Below are 19,581 nucleotides of genomic sequence, written 5' to 3'. Positions count from 1 at the left end.
GGGGATACAACCTCAGGAGACCACTGAACTTTAAGAAACATGTGATGCGAACTAATCTGAAAATAATGTGTATATCCTCATATGGTGTAACATTATGGAATGAATTAGACGAGGAACTACAGTATAGTATAAATATTAATCAATTCAAATATAGACTAAAACAATCTATCTACGAAAGGTACAGACGGGAGGAAGAGGCTCTACAGAATGTATGATATGTATGTGTGTATGAATGTTTATACATGTGTGTGTATGTGTGCATGTATGTATATGTATATATATATATATATTATGTTGGGTAGGTGTATATTGTATAGATTATTATAACATACCATAGGATGCTCTTTGCCATCTTAGCCCCAATAAATTACTTAACGTGGACATTGGTGTATTGCATTAGTGCATAAATGTGTACAGTGTATGTTCATGGGTATCATTATACGCTGCATACTGTGTATCTGTATGTACGTATGTGTGTACATGCTTATATGTATGTACATATGTAGGTGTATGTGTGTGTATTTATGTATGTATATGTATATGTGTATGTATATATATGTGCATATATGTATGTATATATGTTTATGTATATCTATAAATTACTTTCTGTAATTGAGACTATGCGCTTTGAGGCGCGTGAATTCATGATATATAAGAAAGAGAGAAATAAATAGAAAAATAAATACAAAAAGAAGAGAGAAAAAGAGAAAAAAAAGGGAAGAAAGATATGAGAAAAAAAAAAAAAAAAAGGAAAAAAAGAAATAATATTCTTTGGTATTCCGTTGTTATTATTATTATTTATTTTCATTATTATTGTTATTCGGATTTGCTTTCTTTGTTTTTTTGTTTGTTTTTTTGTTTTGTTTTTTCTTTTGTCGAAAAGTATTAAGGGTTGGGCTCGACAAGCTTAAAGCTTCTCCCAAACCCTTTTTCAGGGACTTGGACAACTGATATGATTGATACTATGATTATTATGAATACTAGTGTAAATATATTAACCAAATGAATTAATTGTATGTACATATGCATATTTTTATATATATATATATATATATATATATATATATATATATATATATATATATATATATATATATATATATATATATATATATATATATATATATTTTGTATCTTGTATCTTGTCCAAAGAAACTGAAAATAAAACCGAACTGAACTGAACTGAACTTGCATCTACCACGACATTCAGTCTTGCACCTGCATTTTGTCAGTTGTTCACACATCTGGCCAATTGGTAGAGTGTCATCCACGCTACTTGCCAAATGTCACCCTCTGCTCGCCATCCCCAGCTGCAGGGCTCTCTGTATGCATTTGACATACAGTTGCCTGGCTTCAGACACGGGCAACTTGATAAGTGGCATGCTTCACATGATGTGCAAGAGATGCCCTTGTAGGTGGAATGGCATCATAGGACCTCTGCTTCCAAGCAAACAGGTCAAATCTTGCATCATCAACCCCATCACCAGTGCTGTTCTTGTCATGCACTGTTACTGGTGGGTATTGACTGAGCTTCTGGAAGACATGAGTTAGGCCACACTTACCGGGTTTCTGTCTTGTTGCCTTTTCCCAAGAAAGGCTGACACGACCTCACATCCAGTGAAAGTGTGAAAGAAAAGGATGCCAATGGATTTTTCAGGGTCTAGATTCTTCACTAAATCGTGAACTGGTAACCAACAACAATACAGTACAGTACAGTGCTGTTCAATAACAATACAGTACAGCACAGTACAGTACTGTGCTGTACTGTACAATAGCAATACAGAACAGTACTGTACAGTACTATGCTGTACAATAACAGAACAGTACAGTAGAGTAAAGTACAGTGCTGTACAATAACAGTACAGTACTGTTTTGTAATGTGTTAGTTTGTCCTGTTTTAAGTGGTTACTTAGTTTTTACTTTACCGTTGTGTTTGTTTTATTTTGTCGTAACGTTTCCCGTCTTGTCTCGTTACCTTGTGATTCGTTTTATTTCTCCACCTGTGTCCCGTTAGTCCAGTGGTGCGCATTCTGCGCAACCTTTTTACAGTACACCCTCAGAAAACATTTGGATTATCCAATCACAATCCAGGTCAAAAAACACATAAAAGGTCTTTCACCTGCAGCCATTTTGGAAAATGGCAGCGATATTGTTTTTTTTTTGGGTGGCTAACGGGGGGAGGGGGTGGGGGGGAGTCAAAACTACATTCTGATGCCAAAATAATCAAAATTGGTTAATCCAATCACAATCCAGGTCAAAAAACACATAAAATGTCTTTCACCAGCAGCCATTTTGTAAAATGGCAGCCATATTGTTTTTTTTTTGGGTGGCTAACGGGGGGAAGGGGTGGGGGGAAGTCAAAACTATATTCTGATGCCAAAATAATCCAAATTGGATTATCCAATCACAATCCAGGTCAAAAACCACATAGCATGTCTTTCGCCGGCAGCCATTTTGGAAAATGGCAGCCATATTGTTTTTTTTTGCTTGGCTTACAGGCTTTTGTGAAAAAGCAGGTCCAGAAGAAACTTTGTGGAAAATTTGGCGCTTGTATCACAAAGTGAACGATCGGGTCACTAACAGCCCTAGCTAAAACCATCTGCCTTGAAACCACAGTCTCACCTCATGCAGACTTTGTTTCAATTGCATTGCACACAACATGACTGTATCAATTAATACATGTGTAATTTAAAAACAGATAACATGAAATGCTTTTTTGAGAGTAGTTGTTTTGTATGTATGACATACAGCCGATCTACAATCTCACAACTTTTCAGATAGCAACGCGTTGTGAGCTTGTAGATCGACTATTTTCACTAGTTTCCATTCCAAGGAGACAATATTGGTAATGTTTTGTGAACCAGTGATCTAGAGTAGTTAGCGAAACAGAGGCTTGGTTCATAATGGACGGAAACACTTATAGATATCAACAGACACCATCAGGGAGGCCATATTTCTATCTCAATGAGAAGCGAGGCAGCCTGTGAGTCCAAAGGTCGCTGGTTCGGTCCCTGTCACTGACAATGTCTTGAGGTGACACGGCCGGGGGACCTTGCTTCCTTAAATTTGCCCACAGCACTATCGGATAGATTTCTACCAAAGACATTTTTGTCCAATGTTGAGTAATCAATTAATGTAAAATCAAAAGTTAAAAGGTTCTCATTATATGGGAAGACTATGAGATGTTCAATTTCAATACCATAGACCAAAACAAGGTCGGGGGTATGGTTGAACTTGTGGGTAGGTTTATCTACACACTGAGAGAAACCGATTGACTTAATTAACTTAATTAACGTAATAAACGCTTTACAGAGGGTGTCGGTTACTACATCCACATGGATATTCATGTCGGCAGCCAAAATGATTCTATCAGAGTCTAGGACTAGACGTGATAGAAACTCTGAGAATTCAGATTCAGTGTAGGCCCCAGGAGGGCGGTACACTGTAACAAATAATAAAGGCTGTAATGATTTCCAGCTTGGGTGTGAAAGAGTGTGAACCAGACTTTCAAACGTTTTGTAAGTCAGCCTGGGTCTGGGGCTGACTATTAAGCTTGAGTTGAATATGGCTGCAACTCCACCTCCAATCTGGCCGGTGTCTCGAGGAATATGAGTATTTGTGTGACTTGGTGGGGTGGCTGTATTTAGACAGACGTATTCTTACTCACCCAGCCATGTTTCGGTAAGACAAAGTAGATCAAGATGATTTCTGATATGATTTCATTTACCAATACACCTTTATAGCGTAAAGATCTAATGTTCAGAAGTCCACATTTAATAATTTTGTTTTGTGGCACTAATGAGGCGCAGTTTACGGAGCTAGTTCAGGCCAGGCAACTCAGGGATTGGGCCGTCCGACCAGGTGACTAGTCACATGCATTTTTCTCCTGGTCGGTGGGTTATAAGTATTGCTCTGCTACCTGTTCATTCTAGTTGCGCTCTTCTGCTGGGCTGTCGTGCCGACGCTGCTGCTGCGCTGTTGCTGAAATCCTGCGGATCTGCTGCTTTGCTTGCCTACGTATGCTGCTACCATGAATAGTCTTAAATTGTTCATGTAGGTGGTCATACGGCGTCGTTGTTCCTTGGTGATGGTTATTTGCGTTGCTGTCATTGTCCATGCTGCGCTAATCATACAGATGTGCCACTTCAAAACTTCACATGTCCTGCCATCGCCAAGACAGTAAATTTTCAGGGGATTCCCAGGGCAATAAGAGGGACAAAGAGGGGCATTTAAAATGATGAATTATTTTGATGATCACTGCTTTTATGATGCTAATTAATTTGAGCAACTCTTCAAATCACCTTTCGCCTCATAATGAGTCTGACACCTTCTCAACACACATTCTTTTGTTCTCATGCATATGGGTGTCTGTTGAAGGGAAAAACGGGGGGGTTTAGTGACATCTTATTTTCAGGGGCAAAACAGTGCAATTTTAAGGGCAGAACAGGGAGGAAAACATGCCTTTTCAGGCCACTTTCAGGGAAAGAACAGTAACGTGTGAAGTTTTGAAGTGGCACATCTGTAGCTACTCAGTTGTGTGCTACTGGTTCTAAACGGGTTATTACTTTATTTACTTAAGTAAAGGCAAAATCGCTTGCTAAACGCTCAGCTCAAAAGCAGTAGCGTTCGTCATAGATCGATCTCAGTGTGGTCGACTAGAGAGTGTAGAAATAGAGTAACGACACGCTGATGGTTCCAAACATTCCAAACATTCCAACATTGAGATAGACGGAGCACTTCCGCATTCCATTCTTACAATGGGAGTCGACGCTAGTGTCAGATCTCTCTTTACGGCACCGGGTTCACGGTAGTTCACCAACATTGTTGCTTAAATTGCGATAATTTAAGCAACAATAACAACGATAAGGAAACTTAAATGTTTCATGTTTTGTGTGAGTTGCTTTGCTTGTTCTGGCTCTAATGTTCAGATTAATATCTTATGTACTGGTTAATACACGCATATGCTCAGTTGCCTTCATCTTGCTTAATTTATAGTTAATGTATTTATGGATAGTTCAGTGGCTTTCTTAGACGATACTCTTATTCTGAAGAGCTCGTCGTCCACCGGATGTTGTATTTGAGGCTTATAGTTGATGACCGAACACATCTCTACCCAGGCGGATGAGAGATGAGCATAACTTGTGAGTCGTGTTCAAGAGTAGTTTTGCACTGCAGCTTAAGTGTTAATGCTCAGCTGCTAGAACTCATTGAAAATGATTTATCATTTAATCTATAGGATGTTCTGTTTTGGCCCTGGGCTGGAATGAATGATCTATTACGTTATGGGATAAAGGGGGTAAGCTTGTTCCGTATTCAAGCTGACTACTCTATGATTGGTTGATTTTCTGGTGTAACCTGGGGATTGTAGTCTCTACATTTATCATTTTATGTAGTCTGCGTGGTAAAATACATTTCAATCAGGCCGAATGGCATAGATGGTAAGTAATTACAGTAAGCCAAAGCAATTAAAGTATTATATTTATTACATGTTGACATGACTTGCAAATATGAGTAAAGCAGCAATAATGCATGCAAATATCACAGCGTAGGATTAATAAATGTGCAAGTCTAGTTGGTGTTAATATTATAAGCTACGGGTCCGTTCGGATTCCAATCTTCATTTAGCAGTATCTTAATCAGAAGGCTGCGAGTATGTTGTAAGGATGTGCATAGATCATTCTATGCTTAAAGCAGTTTGTAGTTGTGCAGACTGGCATTATATTGTGTTATTTATTTATGGGCAGATTATAGCGGTAGGGATGATTTATCCTCATGTGCTGATGGTGGCTGTAGTTATTTACCTCTTGTATAGCTATGTCTGGTATCTAATTGCAGAGTAGGCAAAATGACATCAGAGGTTGTCATTATTGTAGCAGTTTATTGCTATAATGTGTGGTAGAGATAAAGTAGGCCGTTTTATATTATGATGAAATAATCAAATGAACTTGCAGTGCCGATTAGATGTTATTGGTTGCATTCTACGGTTGCTTATGCTCTTGTAATGCTAAATTACACTTGTTAAGGATCAGGATGAGCTAAAGGTGATTCACATTTTGCTGCATACACTTGGATAAGACATGGTAGAGATGTTGTAGCACAGGCTAACGCAGTACGTTGTTTCTTATGTGGAAACTTCAGATTGTTGTCGCACAGGCTAGCTCAGCATGTCTGCTTCCTATGTGGAGGCCGGATTGTTTTAGCACAAGCTATCTCAGCATGCCTTGCTACGTGGATAGCTCTGGATTGTTTGTAGCACAGGCTAGCATAGCATGGTTTGCTTCCCACGTGGAAGCTCGAATTGTCTTAGCACAAGCTATCTCAGCTTGTTTGCTTCTCATGTGGAAGCTTGGATTGTTGGTAGCACAAGCTAAACACAGCATGTTTTGCTTCCCATGCGTAAAGCTATCAAATTGGTTGTAGCACAAGCTAACTCGGCATGCCTTACTTATGTAGATAGCTCTGGATTGTCGTAGCACAAGCTAAAAACGGCATGCTTGCTTCCATGTGGGAGGCACATGGTATATAGAAAAGTTGGTTGCCAATGATATGTTATGAGCATCAAGATTACAGAAGTAAAGTTAATGCAACAGGATAGATAGGGGCTTTAGTAGAGTCAAGATATCAGTCATTTGTCCATGTTGGCTGGTGCGCACCAATTTAAAAACAAATAATAATAATAATACAAAATAAAATAAATAAAGATAATAATATATATATTTTGGTGCGACATATCTCGCAGGATGGATAAAAGAGGGACTCCGATCCAGGCTGCTCCTGTTATCAATAGTTACACTATGTTGATGGGCTCTTTGCTTGTCTCATGCTTATCAAAAGCTGGGTGACTGGAAGTCTTCGTCCCCGTATTAAAGGCGCTGCTGTATCCGCCAGAATGGGATGCTCATGGCATATTTAGCACCACATCACGGTGTGTTCATCACTGGTGACGAGTGTTGCATCGCAACCAGCAGCTTGTGTTGTGCGACTGACTGTGTCAGGATTGAGGCCACACTCGCGCATTGACGTGCAGCATGCGTCCCCACACATCCTCAGTGAAGCACGCACGCTTCACTGTGGATGTGTGAGTGGCTTCAGGAAGTAAATTCCTGTCCCAGCGGTCTATAAAGGCGTCATCTCGTCCAGGGTGGTTTACCATGGTAATTGCAAGAATAATTCTGCTCTGGTTCTAGATTCCAGGTTGAGCTACCTACGCTCTTGGCGGCACTGTGAGCTCTCAAGGCAGCGTGAGAGAGCTGCTGAGATGTGGGCTTCTCAATGTCTTCTCAGCACTATGCTGCATCATCTACTGAGCTGCCTAGCCTCGCTGCTAAACTTTGCTAAATCAATTCGGCCAACCTCTGGCGTCCGGCTCTGTTGGGCATTCCAGATTTGTAACGGATGGCATTTTGTGCTAAAAATCTATTAGGCTATGGAGATGGAGAGGGATATCGGCGTAAATTAGTATTATTCTCATGTCTTATAATCTGCGTCAAGCTCTGCAAGCTATTATTTAAGCTTGTATACCGTATTCATTCTGCACCAACTGCTATGATGTTAATTGCTAATATGCTGCCACATGGCGCTTAACCCATTTAGACCGAGGCCGATTCTAAAATCGCCTTCTAAATCCGACTAAGTTCTGGAAACTTCAAATAGTTATTTTAAAATATATATAAAATGCATGTTACTATACGGTAAATGGCATCATGAACCCAAAACGGGTTAAATTGATCATAGGATGGCCGGGCTAATCCAGAATTGCAATAACATTGTGTTTGTCTCTCCATCTGTAGGCCTAAACTTTATCTGGTTCACTGCAAAGCTGCGAGAGATCGACTCAAGCTGCGGGCTTTCTCCAGCCTCCGTATTGGTGCAACTACTGTACATCTACAGCGCTGCTTGTCCTTCTGCTTTTCTTAAATCTCTGGGGCAATGGTCCTCAGGAACTTACGTAGATTTGGTTAATAAGGATGACATTCTGCAGGCTAAAATCTCATGAGTATGAGTGCCACGCTGTTCTATCGCTAATTCAATAAATGCTGTTGCGCATTATTGACACTTAATTACAACTCGGGTGGATTGCTGGGGATTTAGTTTAGTGGTGATGTCATGGTGCTAAAAAATGTTGGTTTATTTCTATAGCGCTAAAAAATGTCGGTTTTCTATGGCTATGCAGTCAGGCTAATCATATCAAGCTCAGTCTATTAGTAATTGCTGCTCCAGGTATCGTTGGGTACTGATTCAGATTTTAAGTAAAGATAGCATGTCTTTACACACATAGTCAGTACACTTTATTTATTATGGATGATAAACAATAGTTATCATCCATCATAGGATGACTCATTTATATATACATGTGTGTATATATAGCAGATTTCTTTGAAAAAGAAATAAATATAGAATGTCCTTTTCGAATCCTACTCGTGGTGCGGTACAGCAGTGGACACCGGAGGGTTAGGATACCGTCTAGGACTCCTGGGTTCAGGAATCAACAGGTACAGATGTGCCACTTCAAAACTTCACATGTCCTGCCATCGCCAAGACAGTACATTTTCAGGGGATTCCCAGGGCAATAAGAGGGACAAAGAAGGGCATTTAAAATGCTGAATTATTTTGATGATCACTGCTTTTATGATGCTAATTAATTTGAGCAACTAGTCAAATCACCTTTCGCCTCATAATGAGTCTGACACCTTGTTCAACACACATTCTTTTGTTCTCATGTATATGGATGTCTGTTGAAGGGAAAAACGGGGGGGTGTAGTGACAACTTCTTTTCAGGGGCAAAACAGTGCATTTTAAGGGCAGAAAAGGGAGGAAAAAAATGCATTTTCAGGCCACTTTCAGGGAAAGAACAGTAACGTGTGAAGTTTTGAAGTGGCACATCTGTACCTGGATTCATCAGGCTTGTTGAACACATGGATGCATGCTTGCATTTGTTTAGTTAAGCTTAATAATCAAATGTTGAGGTACTCATTATATCATGCTAATCGATCTCAAGTTCATGGAGCTCCACCATTCTCACAGATGGTTGGTCTGGCGTCAGGCTCTGTATTCCCAAGCGGTTTTGGGGGTTCTTGCTGTTTTGGGGTCTTTATTCACTCCCTGTAAATGCTATTTGGCATGTAACATTTATTAAAATGTTATTCCTACAGGGAGTGAATGGATTCAGAGACCTGACGCCAAACTATGCTTCTTTATGCTTCCTATATCTATGCTCAAGCTTGCTTAATAAATATATATTCTAATCCAATCCAATTGTTGTCTGACTGAAATGAGGCGCAGTTTACGGAGCTAGTTCAGGCCAGGCAACTCAGGGATTGGGCCGTCCGACCAGGTGACTAGTCACATGCATTTTTCTCCTGGTCGGTGGGTTATAAGTATTGCTCTGCTACCTGTTCATTCTAGTTGCGCTCTCCTGCTGGGCTGTCGTGCCGACGCTGCTGCTGCGCTGTTGCTGAAATCTTGCGGATCTGCTGCTTTGCTTGCCTACGTATGCTGCTACCATGAATAGTCTCATCCCACCTCCTCCCCGGCATCCACCTGTAGGTTCTGTTTCTAGATCCCCGTGGGGGTCTTTATTCACTCCCTGTAAATGCTATTTGGCATGTAACATTTATTAAAATGTTATTCCTACAGGGAGTGAATGGATTCAGAGACCTGACGCCAAACTATGCTTCTTTATGCTTCCTATATCTATGCTCAAGCTTGCTTAATAAATATATATTCTAATCCAATCCAATTGTTGTCTGACTGAACTGCATTGGTTTTGATCTGTGCCAAGTTTTTTATGCACAGCTCCTCGAAGCCTTGGTTTCATATGCCTAGGGGGTCGAGTAGTTTCAATTGTTCTGATTTGTAGGGTAGGTGGCTGCTCTGGTGGAAGCACAGAGAAGCGTGTAGGACTGCTTCCTGGTCCCAACTCTGGGTGGTCATAATTTATTGATAAACTCGTCCATATTTCTAGAGATGAGCGCCGCACCATCCTAGGTTGGAGGATGTATACAGTCTCTCCCCATCAGACCAGTTTTCCCCTCGAAAGTTTGCCAATGATTTATAAAGCCCACATTATTATCTGGACACCACCTTGATAACCAGCGGTTGAATGAAGACATACGGCTGTACATCTCATCACCAATCATATTTGGCAGGGGACCAGAGAAAGCTACGGAGTCCGACATTGTCTTTGCGTATGTGCACACTGACTCAACATTTATCTTCGTGATCTCTGATCTCTTAAGTCGTGTGTCATTGCCACCGCAGTGAATTACAATTGTATCATAACGCTTATGTTTACTTTTAGCCAGCATTTTAAAATCTGATTTGATGTCGCCCGCTCTGGCCCCGGGGATACATTTGACTATGTTCCCTGGAGTCACTAACTTCACGTTTCTCATTATTGAACTACCAATAACCAGAGTTGTATTCTCAGTGACACGCGGAGGGGGCGTGTCACAGAGTGGAGCTGACGTCTCACTGCTAAACTCAACGGGTGTAGCAGCGAGTGGGGAAAATCTGTTTGAAACGTGAAGTGGTTGGTGTCCCGTGTGCTTTTGTTCATTACTACGTTTACGACCAGGAGCAGTCACCCAGCCGTTTTGGGTCGTAGGGTGCATGTTGGGACTAGGCATGCAACGGTTTACCGTATTACCGCGGGGTAAACAGCCACCGTGTTGACACCGTGAGATTTCCTTTTTTTTTTTTTTTTTTTTTTACTTTTTTTTTTTTTTAACTTATAATTTTTATCCCACGATTTTGTAACCCACATTTTTTCACCCAGTGCCAATTGCCTATGTAATCCTGAGCACTACCTACCCTCTGCCAGCCTAGGGAGAGCCCAAGCTGAAGCTCATGCCTCCTTCAATGCAGGAGGAGCAAGCAGGCTGCTTCTCATCACCCGACAGGGGGGAGTTTCCCTGGTTGGACATAGCGCGTGGAAGGAACACGTTATTCCAACCAGTTCCCTTCTCCTCCATCAGGCGCCCCGGCTGACCAGGGGGAGGCAGTATAGTGACCAGGATTACTAAATGTTTTTGTGAGGGTATTAACTACCCTAGGAGACATGGGGAGAACATGCAAACTCCACACAGAGTAGGCCCTTTCACCAACCCCACCTAGGGTATGGGCGCCGATGACGTGGACCCGATGACGTGGAGGAGAGAACACGCCCCCAGCGCCCCCAGCGCCCACAGCGTCCCTGGCGGGAATCGAACCCAGGACCTTCTAGCTGTGAGGCGACAGCGCTACCGACTGCGCCACCGTGCCCCCTGACACCGTGAGATTTCCAAGCTCACGGTAGACAGTGTTATACCGTATTACGGTATCACCGCGGTGTAAACAGTCACGGTGTTGACACCGTGAGATTTCTGAGCTCACGGTAAAACAGTGTTTACCGTATTACGGTACCACCGCGGTGTAAACAGCCACCGTGTTGACACCGTGAGATTTCTGAGCTCACAGTGTTTAATTATTATATATATATATATATATATATATATATATATATATATATATATATATATATATATATATATATATATGTGCAAATTGCGCATATTATGTGCAACTCCACTCGCACATGTCACGACTCGTCATGAGCTCACGACGCGAGAGACACAATAAAACATTTCACTTCATGTCTCCAGTCCCCACTCCCAGTCCCCCAGTGCCACTCAATCACATAATCCAATATCACAGCTGCAGTAGAATGGAAAGGCGTTTCCTACCCGTGTGCTGCCATTGACAACAGATCCATTGGTTGGCGTCTTCGTGTTAGTCCAACCAGCACTGAGCAGCAGCAGCAAAAAAAAAGAAAAAAAAGGTAGTCCCCAATATAAACACGACGCGCGGTTCTGGTCCAGGAAGCGAGAAAAAGCATGGCAGAAGCAGACAATGAACCCCCCGAATCCGCAGATTCACCTCTTTATCCTCCACACAAGAGGATTCGTTCATTAGTTTGGGAGTATTTTGGCTACCCAAAACAGTTGGATGGTTCCATTAAGGATGACGGGGAACCAACTTGCAAGCTCTGTGGCAAGAAAGTTGCTGCAAGAACAGCAAATACGTCCAATCTGTCCAGCCATCTGCGCGACCGCCATCAAACAGAATATAAACAGATGAAATCCAAGGTAAGATCAATAAATCCACCCCTGTAGCCGGGAGGCATGCGTTAATCCGACAGACCTTTTCTCCGACTATGTGGCATCCGCGTGCGGTTAGGGTTAGGGTGCGGGTTTGGTTCGGGTTTAGTATTGGAAACGTCGGAGCGCTGCGCTGTCGGAGGAATGCGCTGTCGGACTAACGTACTGCACCCGCTGTAGCCTACTACGTCGTGTCTCATTCATTTAGTACTATTATCTATCTGGACGTCGCGGTCATTCTACGGAGAACGGCGGAGTTTTTCAAAAGTGCAGATCTACAAGCTGCTTTGTTCACTTGTAGATCTGTTTTTTGGCGCACAGCAATGACGTCATGCCAGTGACGTCATGCCAAAGCGCAACCCGCATTAGACTATATTATTTTAGAATCTGTAATAGCAGAGGCAGTAACAAACATACTTTAGATCTTCACCGAAGGTCTCTACAATACATATATTTTTTTTTAAAGTCTTTTGTGACTGAAATAAATAATAATGTAAATTAATTCATAATAATTACATTTAAAATCACAATTTACTATTTTACTCAATTAATTCAGTTTATAGGCTAATAAACATATAACTATGGGGAAGTATATCTCGTCTGTTTGCATTTATTTTAATTGTTTAGCTGAAATATAAATTAATTTATAATAATTACATTTAAAATCACAATTTACTATTTTACTCAATTCATTCATTTCATAGGCTAATAAAATATAACTATGGGGAAGTATATCTAATCTGTTTTCATTTATTTCAAGCTTTTAGCTGACACTTAAGCATAAACCAAACCAAATAGAAGTTGTATTACTTTACATAACGTAGGCCTGTGCATTTCAACATTTTGATCTTTTGTATGGAAATGGTTATTTTAAAATATCCCAGTGAGCCATAGTCGTTATTTAGACGTTCGGTTTTTTTGTAGACCTAAATTAGATGGTGTAGATTCGGTCTATATCTAGACCAAATCTAGCCGATTGAATTTAAACAATTATTCCATACATATTGATTAAAAAAAAAAACTGTAAGTTGCATTACTGATCTCCAAATATTGGACAAAAATAATTTGAATAGCCATTGATCAATATACAGTATAGTTTAGATTTAGCCTTGATCTAGACGTTTATATCAAAACTATATATCAACGTTCAAATGTAGACCATTTCTAAACTTTTATTTTTTTATTCATGTTGTTTGAAAATCTTTATTTTAGGGTGCTAACATTAGGTTAATAAATTATGATATATCTCACTATTGTCACTATTGATCAATATACAGTACAGTTTAGATTTAGCCTTGATCTAGACGTTTAAATCAAAACTATATATCATCAACGTTTAGATTTAGACCATATTTAAACCATTAAATGTATTTCATTTCTTAGTCATGTTGTTTGAAAACGTACATATGTTTAGAAATACTATTACAGCGAAATAATGCAGTTTGCATAATGGTGATAATATGCAAATATATTTTTTTAATATGTATAAATATAACAAATAAAGGCAGTTTGCACTAATGGTGATAGGCTAATATAAAATACAGAGGAACGAGTGAAAGCCAAGCAGTAAACTGCTAACCTCGCATCACTAGACTTTCTAATCTACAGTAAACCGCAGATTGGGTTTGGAGGTCGTTTTGCTTGTTTCTTTCCGGAGACATGGCAACATTTTCTTTTGCTTAGCGGTCTCACAAGACGTGGCAACCCCTGGAGTGCCTTTCGTAACAACACGGAAGTCAGCAACGCGTTCTAAAGGCAAGAGGAAAACTGAACAGAAGAGACTATAAAGAACAGAATTGCAAAAAAACATTCATTCTGAACTGCATAGGTGAGTGCTAAAGGATACATTATTTGAAGGAGATGTTTATTTGTGTTGACATAGTTAGTTGATCATGTACAAGTTAGCGTTAGCCAACTAGCTACCAGCTGCTAGCTTCTGCCCAAACAAAGTGCAGGCGTCATGGCTGGCGTTCAATGTTTTTTACTGGTGGACCGTAACGAATTACAATCACTTGAGTTTAAATTCATTTTTTAATACTTTAACTATAAAATAATCGTTTGTTTGTGTAATCTTTAATCTGGAGTTAAAACTTTACAGAACCTTGTGAAATATTTGATTAATGTATTCTTTTTTCTTTCTTTCTTTTTTTTTGAAGCAAAACCGACAAAGAACAATAATAATGGTGCTATCAGATCAAACACCACAGGTAATTATTAATTGAATGTTTTGTGAGTTTTAACTATAACATTATTCACCTTTCCTTGAGTTGGGCCATGTGTTGAATATATTGTTTAAATCAGGGGTCTTCAACAGGGGGTCCGGGACCCCTAGGGGTTCCTCAGAGTTACTACAGGGGGTCCGCCAAATCTTTGTGATTTTTACATTAACCACTTCAACCAAGCATCCCTATTCTGAGGAGAACTTTAGCCAAAAATAGCAGATCTACAAGCACACAACGCTTGTGCGCTTGTAGATCTGCTATTTTCGGCAAAGAGGTTTGGTGGAGGGGGGGAAAAAAAGCAGACCAAGTACAGAGTGGGTCAAGTTTACTTAGTATGGACGGTGTGTGTGGGTAAAAGTCTGAAAATACACATTAACATGAATCCAACATTGATGACAGTGTCTGTCAAACAAGTCTATGAAGCTATCTATGAAATCTATGAAAAGATTATATTCTATACAATATATATTGGGGGTCCCTGCTTTATCTCACTCTCAGCAAAGGGGTCCTTGGCCTGAAAACGTTGAAGACCCCTGGTTTAAATCAATCAGTAGCCTATTTACATGTATTTACAGCTCTCTTCTAGGTAATGTCTAGAAGTGGCGAACTGCTGACTTTTGTCACATTTTATCTATATATCTATCTATCTATGTATCTATCTATCTGGCTATTCCACGACAATGACTGCAACTCCTTGCAACTATTTGTGGAGCAGTTACTCTGCTCTCTTCCTTATGATAGTAAGGTCTAGATAATCTGGATGGTAAAGTGCTGAGAATATAGCATCTCCTATCTGTCATATTATTCATAGATGTTTGGATGTGGGTCTATGTCAAAAGCTGTGGAAGGAGGCTAAGGTTATTCCTTTAAATATTTGACCTGTTTTGAGCAAAATCATGGAAAGGTTGGTGCATTCACAAATTCAAGCTTATTTTGTTTCAAACAAGCTTGCAACACATTCTCAACATGCCTATAGAGCTGGTCACTCTACTTCTACTGCTTTGATACAGCTGACTGGTGACTGGCTTAAAGCTATAGATAACTCCATGCTGGTGGGAGCTGTGCTGTTAGATTTGTTTGTTATTTTGTCCTTTTTATTTTGGGAGTATTGTCATATTCGTTCATTACAATGATATACATCTGGCCTAATTATCTTCCCCAGGTGAATCAGTGCCCAGTGCCCATAGCTATGACAGTTTTGACAGCCCCTCTACACACCTCAACACCAGGTACATTTAAATGCTATGTTAATTGATTTAAGCCCAATGTTAAATATATATATTGTAGATGGAAATTACAGCCAGTATCGGTGTTAATGTCCAAACAAAACCTTAAGAGTTTTCTAATTCCTTCATTTCTTTTTCTGTGGTAGATCTTGACAAAACTCCGGTCAGCCGTAAAAGAGGAAGAACTGCACAAGGTGAATGAATGATTAACATTTTAAATATCAGGAATTACATTTTGAAAGTTTTTGTTTGTTTGTTTACCCGCCTGCATTATCGTTGGGACTACTACTACTATGTTTTAGGTCCTCTAGAATAAATGAGTATAACAGAACGTTTAGCCGGAAGATTAAAATAAAATAAAAAGGTATTAAAATATATTACGTATTTCAACAATAGTACATTACTGTGGGGCCTTACTCCTGAACAGAAACAACTTGGACTCCACAATGAAAATTTGGATAAAGCACAGCATATATCATACATGACTTGATGGTGTAAGAAGGTGTAATTTCAATGTGTTTTCACACCCAGCAGAATATTGAAGCTACACACCGGTCAAAGTCAGATCCTGAACTACACAAGGTAACTTTCAATTGATTGTAGTAGTGCGCATGCTCATAACTCATAACACTAGTGCGCATGCTCATTACTCTATGTGTGGTCAAAATCGAACCAATAATTCTACTTCCGGCAGGCTTCCGGGTGCTTCAAAACGCCACTGAGCACATTCATTGAAATGATAGCTGGGGGCGGGGCAATCCGCCCTCTAGTTATATTATACCTCTATGGTCCACACGCACACGTTTTTGGCTCTTGAAAAGTGACTTCCTGAGAGAAGATGTTTAAAAACGCTGTTTTTGGACATAGCCTGCCCACAATGAATATTTTCAGATATGTTTTAGAGAGTCCATAAAGGTTGCACCGGGGGGGCTTGGGGGGGGGGCTTCCCGTGTCCTGCTGCCCTAGCTGTAGAATACAACTCTCGTAGACGTATTTATGATTCTGACGTTTTCGTAGATTGAAAACGTCAGAATCATAAATACGTCTACGAGAGTTGTATTCTACAGAGCTGCTGCCCCACATATTACGTATTTCAACAACAGTACATCTACTCGTAAGAAGGTGTAATTTCAATGTGTTTTCACACCCAGCAGAATATTGAAGCTACACACCGGTCCAAGTCAGATCCTGAACTACACAAGGTAACTTTCAATTGATTGTAGCAGTGAGCAAAATGGGTTGCAATGGGGGTTTTCTCTCCCCTACAGTGAAGCCGTAATCTGGGCCAAGAAAATGTCTTGACTCTACTCCACCTTTCAATTGACTAACAGTAATCCTCAATGGTGATGTTGCAAGTATGACATGTAGCCTAATTACCTTGTCTTTCACCAACAGGAAATCTTATCAGAACTCCCAGGAGAAAGTCACAGGATTCCAAAAGGTACATTTAGATAAAGTTTGTAAGTCATCTTACTCTGGCAAAGATTTAATTGGGGAGAGATAATGATGTTGAACTTGAGGGTTAGGGTTAGGGTTAGGGTTAAGGTAACCCTAACCCTAACCCATAACTCATAACACTAGTGCGCATGCTCATTACTCTATGTGTGGTCAAAATCGAACCAATAATTCTACTTCCGGCAGGCTTCCGGGTGCTTCAAAACGCCACTGAGCACATTCATTGAAATGATAGCTGGGGGCGGGGCAATCCGCCCTCTAGTTATATTATACCTCTATGGTCCACACGCACACGTTTTTGGCTCTTGAAAAGTGACTTCCTGAGAGAAGATGTTTAAAAACGCTGTTTTTGGACATAGCCTGCCCACAATGAATATTTTCAGATATGTTTTAGAGAGTCCATAAAGGTTGCACCGGGGGGGCTTGGGGGGGGGGCTTCCCGTGTCCTGCTGCCCTAGCTGTAGAATACAACTCTCGTAGACGTATTTATGATTCTGACGTTTTCGTAGATTGAAAACGTCAGAATCATAAATACGTCTACGAGAGTTGTATTCTACAGAGCTGCTGCCCCACATATTACGTATTTCAACAACAGTACATCTACTCGTAAGAAGGTGTAATTTCAATGTGTTTTCACACCCAGCAGAATATTGAAGCTACACACCGGTCCAAGTCAGATCCTGAACTACACAAGGTAACTTTCAATTGATTGTAGCAGTGAGCAAAATGGGTTGCAATGGGGGTTTTCTCTCCCCTACAGTGAAGCCGTAATCTGGGCCAAGAAAATGTCTTGACTCTACTCCACCTTTCAATTGACTAACAGTAATCCTCAATGGTGATGTTGCAAGTATGACATGTAGCCTAATTACCTTGTCTTTCACCAACAGGAAATCTTATCAGAACTCCCAGGAGAAAGTCACAGGATTCCAAAAGGTACATTTAGATAAAGTTTGTAAGTCATCTTACTCTGGCAAAGATTGAATTGGGGAGAGATAATGATGTTGAACTTGAAAACAAGTAATGTTGTTTATTAAGATCTGCACCAGCAAAAGTATAGCCTCAAATTCTAAATCACAGGCAGACTGTCACATGGTTTGTTTCTTTCAGTTTCCCATGTCGGAGAAAAGTAAGAATGGAAGTATTATTTATCACTTTCCACTGTGTTAGTGTATTATTTCTGTTTCATATCAACATAACTGTCTTCATTGCAGGTTGGCAGAGTGTGCCATTTTTCTTTTTGCAATTTAGCTTTGCGTTTTCTTTTTGTTTCAGACTTTTCACCAATGCCCTGATGAGTCCTTTCTACTTGCATGGACAGCAGGAGAGAGCTTTCAAAAGCACTGCCTTCTATCTGTCATCAATGGTAAAAATAACTTTGTCAGTGCTAGTTATTTGTTGATTGCTTATTCACGTTGTACACGTGTGACTGACATATACTAGATAACCTCTGTAATGTCTTCTGTCAGCCTGAGAGTTATTTGTCATTGTTTTGACTGCAGAAGCCGTTCAGAAGACATTCAGAGAGACAATGGAGGACCTGGTCAGCGCTGCCATCTCTGACCACTTCAAGCAGGCGCCTGGTAGAAGTGGTGGAGGGAGTTACAAGAAGAAGAGGACAACGCCTTGAAGCAAATCCAATGTTATTATTTGATCAAAACATTTTGTTAAGACTTGTCTTTTCTAGTTGTTTAACCCAATAGGACAGGGAACGCATCTGTGTCACTTAAGATTTATTTGGCTATTCAAAAAATAGCAAATCTACAAGCTCATAGCGCGGAACTCTGTCCGGCGCTATAAGAGCTTGTAGATCTTCTATTTTTTGAAGATTTTTGTAAAAAAAAATTTGCAAATCTTTGAATATATGTACACACACGCGCACACACACACACACACACACACACACACACACACACACACATTTCTAACTCAAATCTAGGCAAAGCAAAGATTTGAGGAAAAAACATACATTCAAAGAAATATAGCAGATCAACAAGCTCGTAGTGCGCACCGTGCTATGAGCTTGTAGATCTGCTATTTTTTAATAGCTCAAGTATAAGATGTGTTAAAGTGTTTAAAATCTAACATGACAGGTCTTAATGGTTTAAAGCATTAAGAGGTGCAAAAATTAAAGAACGATTGTACAAGCTTTGGTATGTTTTTTTGTTGTTGAAATATGTATTGTGATTGAACTTACAGTTGAAGGGTAGTTATGTTCAGAGTAAATCAATGTTAACATTAAGAAAAATGATTTTATCCATTGGTACAATAAAGAATAGCATGACATTAGTGTTACACTGCAACCTATTTAATCCCGAAAGATGACAGCATAATGTAAACAAATTATCAGAACATCATGGGACTACACTACTAAGGTAAGCAAAAAGGGTTAAATTTGGTCCATCAGGTATTTTTGGCAGAGAACCAGGATCTGCATTAAAATTTAGGGATTTAAATGCATTAATATAGGTTTTGTGTGAATAATCTGATAGATCTTAAAGGTATATAATGCCTACAAATTGTTTGGATGTTATTTAAACATCT

At 39.9% G+C, this 19,581-nt stretch overlaps 1 long non-coding RNA gene across 4 annotated transcripts; it reads left to right on the top strand.

The window, feature by feature from the left end:
- Positions 1 to 13,857: 13,857 nt before the first annotated feature.
- Positions 13,858 to 19,196, top strand: LOC311048361. 4 transcript variants are annotated; one of them, XR_014601089.1, is made up of 9 exons: positions 13,858 to 13,965; positions 14,294 to 14,344; positions 15,522 to 15,588; positions 15,732 to 15,779; positions 16,740 to 16,787; positions 17,687 to 17,734; positions 17,928 to 17,973; positions 18,313 to 18,403; positions 18,540 to 19,196. It is a non-coding gene; the product is annotated as an uncharacterized lncRNA (long non-coding RNA). The 4 variants fall into 4 exon arrangements; XR_014601090.1 differs by having other exon boundaries at positions 17,684 to 17,734; XR_014601091.1 differs by having other exon boundaries at positions 16,737 to 16,787.
- Positions 19,197 to 19,581: the final 385 nt, after the last annotated feature.

Source organism: Gymnoscopelus microlampas (assembly GCF_963454915.1).
Source record: "Gymnoscopelus microlampas genome assembly, chromosome: 7".
Lineage (NCBI taxonomy): Eukaryota > Metazoa > Chordata > Actinopteri > Myctophiformes > Myctophidae > Gymnoscopelus > Gymnoscopelus microlampas.
Note: the sequence above shows the minus strand (reverse complement) of the source record. Positions and strands in the feature narration are given on the sequence as shown.